This window comes from Calonectris borealis, chromosome 2 (genome assembly GCF_964195595.1).
Source record: "Calonectris borealis chromosome 2, bCalBor7.hap1.2, whole genome shotgun sequence".
NCBI classification, from domain to species: domain Eukaryota; kingdom Metazoa; phylum Chordata; class Aves; order Procellariiformes; family Procellariidae; genus Calonectris; species Calonectris borealis.
Genome location: NC_134313.1, coordinates 24,520,311 through 24,532,617, shown reverse-complemented (window position 1 = coordinate 24,532,617; position 12,307 = coordinate 24,520,311). Strand labels below are relative to the sequence as shown.

At 44.2% G+C, this 12,307-nt stretch overlaps 1 protein-coding gene and 1 long non-coding RNA gene across 2 annotated transcripts in view; both read right to left on the bottom strand.

Moving 5' to 3' along the window:
* RNF19A (ring finger protein 19A, RBR E3 ubiquitin protein ligase) overlaps window positions 1-1,909 on the bottom strand; it is a 70,804-nt gene extending 68,895 nt beyond the window's left edge. The window contains exon 1 of the mRNA XM_075141368.1: window positions 1,761-1,909. The gene's annotated coding sequence lies outside the window, so the exon portion shown is untranslated. The remainder of the gene's footprint in view (window positions 1-1,760) is intronic.
* The window catches only part of LOC142078608 (uncharacterized), a 390,353-nt gene extending 385,565 nt beyond the window's left edge, over window positions 1-4,788 (bottom strand). Inside the window, exon 1 of the long non-coding RNA XR_012672289.1 lies at window positions 4,455-4,788. This is a non-coding gene — a long non-coding RNA (uncharacterized LOC142078608). The remainder of the gene's footprint in view (window positions 1-4,454) is intronic.
* Window positions 4,789-12,307: the final 7,519 nt, after the last annotated feature.

Sequence of the window (12,307 nt, the reverse complement as noted above, 5' to 3'; positions counted from 1 at the left end):
GTATGTTGATGCATTTGGGCTAGCTCTGCATGGGTTCGGCCAGCTGTGCAACCACAGGGCACAGGGCCCGGTGAAGAACAACAGCTCACCATCCTTGCAGGCTGAGAAATGCTCTCTGTTGTTGCAACATTAATGCTGATAGTAACTGAGTCAGTGGAGATCTTGAGATCCTAGTCTTGTCATTGCTGCTTGATTGTTTGGTCCTTCACTTCAGTAGAGAGTTGTATTGGGTTTGCGTGGCAAGGTTTTGGTAGCAAGGGGGCTACAGGGAGAAGCTGCTAGAACCTTCTATGTCTGATAGAGCCAATGCCAGCCGGCTCCAAGACGGACCTGCCGCTGGCCAAGGCCAAGCACATCAGTGATGGTGGTAGTGCCTCTGTGATAACGTAGTTAAGAAGCGGGGGGGAAAAACTGTGCAACACCAGCAGCAGTCAGAAGAGAGGAGTGAGAACATGTGAGAGAAACAGCCCTGCAGACACTAAGGCCAGTGAAGAAGGAGGGGGAGAAGGTGCTCCAGGTGCCGGAGCAGAGATTCCTCTGCAGCCCATGGTGAAGACCATGGTGAAGACCATGGTGAGGCAGGCTATCCCCCTGAAGCCCATGGGGGTTAACGGTGGAGCAGATATCCACCTGCAGCCCGTGGAGGACCCCACGCCGGAGCAGGTGGATGCACCCAAAGGAGGCTGTGGCCCCGTGGGAAGCCCGTGCTGGAGCAGGCTCCTGGCAGGACCTGTGGACCTGTGGAGAGGAGCCCATGCTGGAGCAGGTTTGCTGGCAGGACTTGTGACCCCGTGGGGGACCCGCACTGGAGCAGTCCTGAAGGACTGCAGCCCATGGAAAGGACTCATTGGAGTTGGAGAAGTTCGTGGATGACTGTCTCCTGTGGGAGGGACCCCACGCTGGAGCAGGGGAAGAGTGTGAGGAGTCCTCCCCCTGAGGAGGGAGGAACGGCAGAGACAACGTGTGATGAACTGACCGCAACGCCCACTCCCCATCCCCCTGCGCCAGGGGAGGGAGGTAGAGAAAAGTTCAGCCCGGGAAGAAGGGAGGGGTGGGGGAAAGGTGGTTTAAGATTTAGTTTTTTATTTCTCATTATCCTGCTCTGATTTGATTGGTAATAAATTAAATTAATTTTCCTCAAGTCAAGTCTGTTTTGCCTGTGATGGTAATTGGTCAATGATCTCCCCCTGTCCTTATCTTGACCCACGAGCCTTTTGTTATATTTTCTCTCCCCTGTCCAGCTAAGGAGGGGAGTGATAGAGTGGCTTTGGTGGGCACCTGGTGTCCAGCCAGGGTCAACCCACCACAGGAGTGCTGAGTTAGAACAAAGCAAAGATTATGAGATTTGGTACAAAATTATTCCCTGGAACAGACTAGCAACACACGTCTCTGCTCATGTGGAGGTCTTTCTGCAATGCCAGGAGTGTGTGTTTTAAGCTTCAAGTCACCCCAGTTCACCACCTATTTAGCTGTCAGATTTGCCTTGCAATATAGGATCTGATGTTACTGGTGACTGGAATTCATTATTACACCCAGATCCTTAGCTGACATTTACAAAAGGCTGGATGAGTTTATGGTCGATAAGAAATTCACCTAACTACAGAGCTGAAGAAGACAATAAGCAAATATGCAATTTACTAACCACTGACCAGGGAAGAATTTGCATCTCCACACGTGCATTCAGTCTTCATAGTAGAGCAGTTCCGCTGAAGCCTCTGATATTGCCTGTTGCTAGAGTCAGGGCTCAATGGAGTAATTACCTTAGTCATAATGACAGATACTCCAATGCCATCAATTTAAATCCTTTTCATAGTGCTGAATTACAGCTTACAGCAGAGATCTCATGACACACTCCTGCTTCTGATTCCCCACCTGCCTCGTGACAACTGTATTGCTTGTTACATGAAAAAACCAACATCATTGCCTAAAAGGAAGACAAAATGACAATAAACTTATTTTTATGAATTCTTTGGATTCTTTGCCATCTCCTATTTGCTTTCTGTATTTTTTGTTTTTCCTTTTTGCAAGATTTTACATTTATTGGGACTGGACATTGCTTGCAACTTCCCATTGCTCTGGTGTGATCGCTTTCCAGTTTGCAATTTCTTTCTGTGTGCTGCTAGAAGTTAGGATCCAGTGTCACCATTAGTGTTTTACTAGGTTGCAATTTGCACCAGTGAAACACTCCTCATCCCAAAAGTGAGTTTAAGATAGTTATCGAAGGTATGGAGGGATGCTTGCTTATTTTAGTTTTGTTGACAAAAAAGGAAAAAATTTCCAGCTCACAAATTGGATTCCTATCATCTGGTAATAGGAATGCACAAAGACTGATTTTTTAAATTTTTTTTCGCTTACCATGGTGAGACAAAACACTTGGAGCCTGAGTACCTACAATTAGGATATGAAGGAGATACTTAAACTGTTTATATTCTGACACTGAAGTCATAGGTTAATGTAAACATTTTATCATTTATCCAAGGCATGCCATTTTCCCATGACATACTGTAGCCTCATGTCAACTAGTTGTCTGTGAAGAAGCTGTATGAATCACCTTCTGGCTGTGTCTGTCTGTCTTCTTTCAGTGTAGAGAAAGCACAGATTATGATCTTAGATTCAAGCTCACCATTTGAACAGGTAAGGTTGGGTAAGATGAATTCTGCCCTCGGATGAATCAAATATCAGACGAGATATCAAATGTTCCTTTCTTCCTTCCTCCACAGCATTACTAAAAATCTAGATAGTGATTCTTGCAGAATTATTTGGTGTAATAAATGCTCATACTTAAAAGCAAAGTGCTATAATTAGTCAGTGATGATAGCTTACATAGTCTGATTTGCAAATAAACTCTTATCCCATTTCTAAGACCCTTAAACCAATTTTTCCACAGCTGGAGGATTCTGTCAGCCAGATCACAACAGGCAATTGGAGGGAAGCATTGAGGGCTCTTTGCAAGGATTTTTTTGCTGTGTGAAGATGTGAGCTAGCCAGATGGTAGCTTTTATTCCTCTTTATTGCACGTGAAACCTTGATTTAGTGCTTGTGCAGTACCAGAGATGTGTAAGGGAACTACAGCCGAATAAAAGGCATCGAGAGTGCCCCATGTGGGATTAAAGCATGTCAGGACCAATGGAGGGTTAGAATTAGTAGAGGGAGAAAGTACAGGATCACAGGTCTTTGCACCATACCGAACTGTCGTTTCTACCCTTTTCAGAGTCCCTTTTTCCTGAAGGAGCCAGGCTGAGCTATAGAGCTTAACAAGGGTAGTAGGGCTCCCCAAAAGACCATTTGTGTCTCCTGCTTGGAGAGAGGGAAGGGGCTGGCATGTGTGGGATGCAGCTGGCACGGGCACCCAGACCCAACAGCTCACAGGCATTGGCTCTGCCTGTGTAGCTGTTGAGGGGCTCAAAGCCAGCCTCGGAGAGAAGTGCTGTGGCTGTTCAGCAGCAAATACACCAACAGTCAGAGGTTTTCCATGATTCCCTTTGGTTATAGCTGAGGCTTTGAGGGAGTGAATGATATAAAAACAGGAGACAGAACGCTACTCTGGAGCATCTGCTCTTGAGCCTCATTGCATTTCTGAGTCCGGGCCCATGTTCCCTGCACAGAAGCCAGAAAAGAATAATTCTAAACTTATTACTAAAAACAAGAATCACCCTCAAGACTGATAGGCTAGGAAGAGCCCAGAGAGGACAGTGTTAACATCCTCATAACACCATGCCCATGATGGTCTGCTTTCTTTATGTCTTACTGCTAAGCAAAATACAGGATGCATAAATAGAAACACTGAATATAGACTGCAGGAGATTATTTTAGCACAGTATGAAGACATGATGCCAGTAAACCTGTAATTTGAAGGTATGTTTTTGTTGCAAGATCTAGTGTTCTGTTTTACTCATAGACACACATACATAACGAGCAATGAAGCTGTCAGTTCTGGCCATCTCGGTAGTATTGCAGAATTCTGAAGAAGATGACAAAACGCTGCATTCAGTTGAGAAACCAATTTAAGCAAAATGCTTAGAGAAAATAGATCGTTATCTATAGAAAAGGGGAAATTACGGGCAAGTGGAACTTCACTAAAGTATGCCCTGTTTTGGAGACAACAGAGAAGTTCTAAGCCACAAATGGAGTTGAGCTTAAAAAAGTTGAGCAATTAAACTTGTTGAGCTAGTTTAATTGCAAGAAGAATAATTCATAATATCTAAATATTATGTTTCCTGAAACTGAAATGGACACTGGCAGAATATAAGGTACTTCTATACCAACTGTCTGTCGTGGTTTAACCCCAGCTGGCACCTAAGCATCACACAGCCGCTCGCTCACGCCGTCCTGTGGGATGGGGGAGAGAATTGGAAGGGTAAAAGTGAGAAAATCTGTGGGCTGAGATAAAGACAGTTTAACAGGTAAAGCAAAAGCTGCGCATGCAAGCAAAGCAGAACAAGGAATTCATTCACTCCTTCCCATCGGCAGGCAGGTGTTCAGCCATCGCCAGGAAAGCAGGGCTCCATCACGCGTAACGGTTACTTGGGAAGACAAACGCCATCACTCCGAACATCTCCCGTTTCCTTCTTTTTCTCCCAGCTTTGTATGTTGAGCATGACGTCATACGGTATGGAATATCCCTTTGGTCAGTTGGGGTCAGCTGTGTCCCCTCTCAGCTTCTTGTGCCCCCCCAGCCTACTCGCAGAAGAGGCCTTGACTCTGTGTAAGCACTGCTCAGCAATAACAAACACATCCCTGTGTTATCAGCGCTATTTTCAGCACAAGTCCAAAACACAGCCCCATACTAGCTACTATGAAGAAAATTAACTCTATCCCAGCCCAAACCAGCACACTGTCAAAGAAATATTCACAATAATTTATGTATGGAATGAAGTAGCAGGTCAACAAGAAAACCATAGGTAATGTTTTAACAGGAGTTAGGCAAATCTTCGGTCATCCAAACGGACTAGTGCTCCTGTTGCTAAAGAAAAGCACCTAGATGTACCTTCTGGGCATTTTCCATTTCAAAGTTCCTTCATCCCTATTGCCCAAGGATCTCTTCACATTAGAATGTATCAATGGGCAATTTTTTGATCAATAAATAAAACTGATCATTTGGTATATATCTAATCCTAGTGCCATTCTGTAGAGCCAGGTAAATGAAAGACAGTTTGAAAATAGCTGTACGGAAGGAAGACTCTTCCCTTCCCTTCTTTCATATGCACAAATAGGCTTGGAGGAGAGTGTTGATGGCATTTACTTTCCTTTGGGAAATACGGGGAGCTCTTCCAACTGGCTTGGCCAGAGTTTGCCAGAGCACAGCCCTGCCATGCACCCCCAGTTCTCTGCAGCTTGGTCACTTCCCCAACTCTTATGTCCCTTCCAATTTAATGAGATTATTATCCCTTGGTGTTTTGCAGGTTTTTCCTGTCCCTTCTTTTTTTTTCAAATGAATAATCATGCTTACTAACGTCTTATCCGAAAAGCCAAGACATCAGTACAGCTTTGGAAATACTGCATGCTGTGAGCTTTCATTTGCGTGTTGTTTGCGCCTGCCTTTAGGTTATTAATAGAAGAATTCAGAAAAAAACATAACTTAACCCATATAATACTCTACTAAATATCCTTCCTGGCATAACTAAAGATAGTGTCTCAGTGTCAGTGCACAGAGTGAGAGTGAGACCAATTCTTTTCAATCTGTCTAGAAATTTCCAACTGCGATCTATGGAGAGCTGCCTGGTGGTCCCCACAGACGCGTCTGATCACATGTTGCTGGCTCCTCATCTTTTCCAGCTGCTAGCTTCTAACAAAAGCGGGGGAAAAATGGTATTCCACAGAAATAATGAATATGGCTGCCCCAGGGGTATTATATGAATGTGTACTGGAGAAAAGATGATCTCCACAACTCTGAAAGCAGGGGAGACAGGGTTTGCAAAGCAGTCCCTTTCTTTGTTGACCTGTGATCTACCATGTAAAAAAGTTGGACATTTTAGTGGCCTTTTAAGTCCTAGTTCAATTAACCTCTTCGGGGCCATTCTTTACCCTCATCTTCCTCCCTACAGTTGCAATACACTGTTATAAAGCACTTTTCCTCTAAATCTAGATCCCTGGAAACTACATGTAGGATAAGTTCCTTAGCTCCTGAGGCAGGGCCATTTCTCTGCCAGTGCAAGACTTTTTAATAGTCCTAGTCTTAATCTAATTACTTCTCCAGTCTCGTTTAAAATTTTCTCAGTTAATGCAAAATTCAAACAAAACTGTAGGCTGTATGAATAAGCCTAGCCAAATGGGAATTTTCTCTGACTAAAGGTCAGGTTTTGCCTCTAAAGAACAGCCTGTGTAGTAATGAGTGTTTGGCTGCCTTGAAAATTGCAATTGTATGGAAATGTCACAAGAATACATGTATCTTTATTTAAAGAACTGGTTTTTTTGTCTAGGTTGTTTAAAACCACATGACTGAGGTATTTTACAATGCAGCTGTTACAGATGACTCTGACATAACCTCCTTTACAATCAAAGGGAGGCACGGAAACTAACAGATCTTCAGATGGGAGAAAAATCAGTTGTAGCTGTGCTTAGGCTTGTCACTTGCTTTTTTTCAGGAGAAGATGTGGGTCAAATCCTGCCCTCGCACCCGTGGGACCGCACTGTGGGCTGGAGAGTTGAGGGGCTCAAGCTGGCTCCGTGCGCAGCCCACCGAGGGGCTGCCTGGGGCTCAGCCTCCTGACACCCCACTCATCTCCGAGCACTGAAGCCGAGGAGAGCCCCTTTGACGCTACAGCCCCTTTCACACTACTCAGTCAGTGCCCCACACCAAATTCAAGGTCCTCTTTAATGAAATTCTCTCTGTATCTGTCTTCCTCTCCTGTTTTGTGCCTTCTTCTCTAGAAAAAAATCCTGAACCTAGCATGTCTTTAGGGCTACAAGAGATTTATTTTAGCTAAAATAAAACAGAGAAGAGAGACTCAAGTACCTACTACTGATGAGCAAATAGCTTTTATTCCAAAAGAAAACATGATGTGAAAAAGTATCCTTTGGACAGAGGATTGCGGAGATGTATCAGTGGATGTTCACACTCAGCATGGCACTTGCTGCTACCCTTTCAACAATTATCACCTCCCGGCGTAACCCAGGACTGCTGAGCTGATACAGAGCTGGCTCTCCCACCGTGGAGGGTGCCAGCGAGGTTAAACATACCGCTGAAGGGGCAACGTCTTTCTGATGTGCCGCTGGAGCAGAGCCGTGGCCAGCGTCAGCCTCATCTCCGGCAGCTCCCCAGCGCCGCTCTTCCCTCTCACCCCAGCACTGTTCTCTCCCCAGAGCACAAGCCCCACTTCTCGCTAGTTCTGGGCAGCAGATGCTTATGATGCCAGCCCGAATGCTTGCTAACAGCATGAGCAGGTCCTATGAAACAGCGCTAGCCGCAGTCAAGGACACGTAGGGCACCCTACTGTAGTTATAGCTTCTCCTTGTAAGTGACTGTGTAGAGACAGGGAACTTTTTGGAAAGGAAATGAAAGCAGCAAGGTGGATGGCCAGGCAGAGATGCTGGGGCCAGGTAGGGAGAGGCGGTGTATTATATCCTAGGAAGAACGCAGTCGAAACTGCTGGGAGGGACCACACTTCTGGCATGTTGTTCTCTTCCTCCAAAACGTGGTTGTGTGGTTGTAGCAGGAGTCAGTGAACAGCTCTGCTTGTTGTGTGACTATTTGTTATTTCAGCCCACTGCAGACTCAGGGTAGAATTACCTAAACACTCAATATTCACATTTTGAAATATTCTTTTAATTCCACAACCATGAAGACTGGAGATTTTACAGTTTTGAAAATCAAAGAGAACCATACAATAACTTGCAGACTCACATAATAGTTTTTTACAGGAGGTTATAGACAATTTTCTGACTACAGTTAAGCTGTAATGAATGTAAAAGAACTCACACTGGCACACAAGAAAGGGAGGAGGAAGACAAAAGAAAATCTATTTACTTTGAAAGGCCTGTTGGCAGCTAACATAACATCAAAATTTAGGTTTTGAAAAACAGTACATTTTACCAGGCAAAATCTAATGAGGCTGATTTTTAAACAACTTAGCACAATTACATTGATTGCAAGAGCAATTTGGGTAATTACATGTGGAAATGACCATAATTAGCCAGAAATGAGCAAGAACCTTACAAATGTTCCCATATACAAGATTTTCTTCATCTTTCTATGAGATGTTCGGTGCTTAGTGTACAAGTTCCTTTCTTTAAGCCAATAAAAAGGTGTGGTTAGATAAAAAAAAAAGTCTGTCATATGTTCATAAAAGATGTGTCATAATCCAGATACCTAAAACCCCCCAAACTTTGGGGACAGTTCTGAATTGTTACACATGTTGGGATTTTTTGGGGAAGACTGGGTGTCCGTTCTTACAGTAGCAGTGCCCAGTGACACATGGAGCGGCATTTCGGTATGCAAATATGGAGGGGGAGGAATCGTGCATTTTGCATTGAAGTTCTGCCTGGCATCATGTCAAAAAGTTAATTTCAGTGTGCTAAGAAGAACAAAGAACAGTTTTAGGAAGGGTTTGATATTTTATTCATATTTAGATTAGGTCCGGAGAGATGATGAGAATGTTAATTGGTCTCTCTGAGGAGACAGACGTTCTCACCAAGAAGAAAAATCATCTCAAGCAATTGGGTCTTTTTTCTTCATTATTCTTTTTTCTCTTTTAATCTCCTCTATGCAAAGCTAAAGAGAAGCTGAAGAAAGCCAGGCCAAATGGCAAGAAAATGAGCACAGGAACAGAAGAGACTTCAACTGATGAAGGGAACTGTGGACAGCAGGGTCCTATCTTTCTGGATAGAAATGAGTTGGCTAGGACCTTTCATAATTGTTTATGATCTATTATTATTGTTGTTATCATTACAGATCTCTAAAGAGAGAGGAAAGTAGCTGGTGGAAATTTATGGCAACTTTAGAGATAAAACGGTGACTGTAGAAACTTTCCCTGTTAAAAAGCCACATTGGGTGGTTGTAAGTATCTTCTCTGTTTAAACAAGTGGTCCTGGTGATAAAGACTTCCCAGCAGAACGCTCAAAATAACAGTCCGAAGTGACTATCACTATAAAACTCAACATACTGCCAGCAGAGTTGTGTTTTTGGCAAAACTCAGCCCGTTGTTGATCAACGCAGTGAACTTCCTCTGTAAAACTCATCCATGGCCCAGCTGGACAAGGTTCATAAAATAAATACAACAAAGTAGATTAGCTTTAAACCAAGAGGTGGCAAAACCAGGGGGGACTGTGCCGAAGCCCTGTTGTTCAGCTCTGACAGGCTGTCTCCTAGATTAAGATCAATTTTCCAATGTTCAGTGTTATTTCAGTTGGCTACAGTACTCGTTTCCTGGTGTTGTTCCATCTGTGTTAACGTTTTATATCTGTCTTTTGACTACTTTTTCCACTGAGCTCTCCTGCTTCCTTAGTGTTGCTAACTAAACGTGACGCAGAAGCCTGGTAGATGTTCTTGGGGGCTGTTGACTTTGCTACGACCTGATGGCCAGTTCTGTCCCACCATGTCTGGCTTGACCTAGCCCTGGTAGCCTGAGGAAGAGTAGCCATGTCATTACCTAATGTGAAATACATCCTTTTGTTGTGATAACACGAGACAAACCAGCCCCGCATGAGTAGGGTGAGTAGTAACATGACCTGCTGTTGTAGCTTCTCATCTTGAGGTAAAGAAATGATAGGCAAGGAGAGAAAGTGAGAGACTATTTAGCAAGCCTTCGTCCCAGGCAGGGGACTCGCTGCTCTCCCTGCACACCACCGAATTGTTGCAGAATGGCTGCAATAAAAGCGGAGCAGTTTGCAGGGGGCTGAGGAGAAGGACATCTCTGCTCAGCCCACCCAATGCAGTGGGGGGTAGTGGCCATCTGGCCTAACAGGCCTCCACCAAGAGGCAAACCCTTATCCACGTGGGGCTGCGGGGTGACTGCTGTTCTTTGGGGAGCTTTTTCCGCTCCTCAGCTCCCCCGCCCAATAAATTCCTGTTTGCTCAAGTCCATCTGTTTGATTTTCCTTTGGAGATGTGACATGCTGGGCATTTGGGTAGGAAAAGGATGGTTTTCCTCAGAGGCTGGCTGTGGGCTTGAGCTGATGTTTCCTTGATCACCCCTGAGAGGGAGCCTGCCAGATGGGTAACGTGATGCTAGTCTCCGAGCTGGAAACATTTATGAAAAGAATTATATGTGGTGGGAGACTGGGCTTGACGGCCTCACAAGCTCAAGCCAGTCATGCATCCCTGTCCTGTCCTCTCCTCTCCTGTCCTATCCTACCCAACTTCTTATGTTGTATTTAACACTACAGCTTCTGAAGAGGCAGAAAACGCGGCATCATTGCTGGTGAGATAGCAGTAAATTCCCTTGTGAACCTCTTGGGCTGTGATGATCCACAGATCAGCATAAATTTGGGCTAAATTCAGTTCTGGCTTCTGCTGTCAGAGGAATGAGTGCAACTAAATTTTTCCACCTGGGTAGAATATGATACCTGATGAGTGCTGTCTGTCTATGGATACTACTTAAATGTATAGCAAGCTGTAGTATAACATTCTGATTTAAGTAAAAAATGTTAATTTAGAAGACAATGCTTAGTTTGCCATTTCAGGGAGTGAGTGGGTCAGCGCTTCAGCTGGTCCATGACTGTGTGACTCCATCAAAGAGCTATTATGCTACATACCAACAATGGGTCTGGCTTCAGGGCTATGATTACTTTTGGCCCATATTATCTATCCTTACTTTGCAAATGAAGTGAGTCTGCTCATAAAGTAAGCATCCAGCATGCTCCATGAAAGACTTGGGAAGCAACAAAGCCTGCCTGAAATGTGCTCCCATGTAGCTCAGTTTCATATATAGGAGTCGACAGGTCTTTTACGGGCTGCTTGGGATACATCAGATGTATATTATATCCTCTTTTGCTAAAGTGCCACTGAGCCTGGCCCAGCTGTTTAAAACTCAACCCCTGCGTAGTCTACGGTGATCATTTTCACCCCTTGCTTTGGCAAACTTTCATAACCTGGAGAGGTTCAACTGCAGTTAGCTTCAGTAGTGTAAAATTAATTACTTTTGTATATTCCTGTGCTGTAAGCACTGGGTGCAGCCACTGTGCTGTAATATTAGATTAAATTGAGTACATTATTAGCTTTATCAATGATTCATTACAAACTTAATGCCGACCGAAAGGACACAGAGTACCCATTTACCAGTGTGCCTCTAGCAAACACTGCAACACACACAGGTGCTTTTTTTGGAAGTGCCTTTATCAAGGAATATGAAGTAGTAGAAATTTCCTGAGTTGAGTACATGTGTTTCAAGTAGATTATATCAGAAATAGGAAAAAAACCCCTGCGTTTAACTTCAGACTTAAGGCAAGGTGTTCAAGATGGGACTCTGAGCCATATGTTCCAGGCAGCCAGGATTAATACAAAATCTGCGTGACAGCAGACAACTGCAGGCTGAGAGCTAGACCATTTGTAGCAGTGATTGACAACTGTGCTCATGGAAGTCTGTGCGAAGGCTGAAGCAACTGAATGCAGCTGTGAAATAAGGTTGAATGAAAAAAAGAGACTCGCAAAGACTCTTGGAAGCATGTGGCATGTGAGCGATTGCCTCCTCTCAGCCATCCCCTCTCTGTCTTCCCCCCACAGTTCGGAAGGAGCTGTCTCCTTGATTCATCACTAGTTTCCTCCACTAAAAAGTCATTCCTTGTTCACTCACCCCTTCATAGCAGGTCCTGAAGGAAGGGTGGGCGCTTTGAGTGCTAATAATATGTAAAGAAATTCTAACTAATAACAGAATAAAGAGAACAGGGGAATTTTTCTCTTCCTTTCCCTTTCAGGTCAGGATGAGAAGGGGTATTTCAAAGAGCAGACTTCAGCTGGTACAGATGCAATACACAATTTCAAAGTTTCCCAGTCTTTTTGAAAGCTGAGGCATTGGCCTGTGATATGCACACTTGTCAACAACTGTATATTCACCCCTGTGGGCTTGAATCAGATCCTACTACACCCCAGTTTGTCACTGGTATAACTACTGATTTCAGCTGAATTAGTCTTTATTTACACTGGTGAGTATGAAGAAAGGCAGGTTTGCTAAGTACAGCAGATCACACGAAACCAGTCTTTTTCTTCAAGGGAGGCATTAGTCACCACTGCAGGCACTTTGATTTGTTAGTCTGTACACAGCACAAGCGGCTTTTGAGAAAGCAAAAGAGTGTTTGTGTAGGTTTCCTGGGACCTTCAGCGCTCTTGTAAGCCCTTGTGTTGGTTTTCGTAAGGTTGGTTAAAATAGGTAAT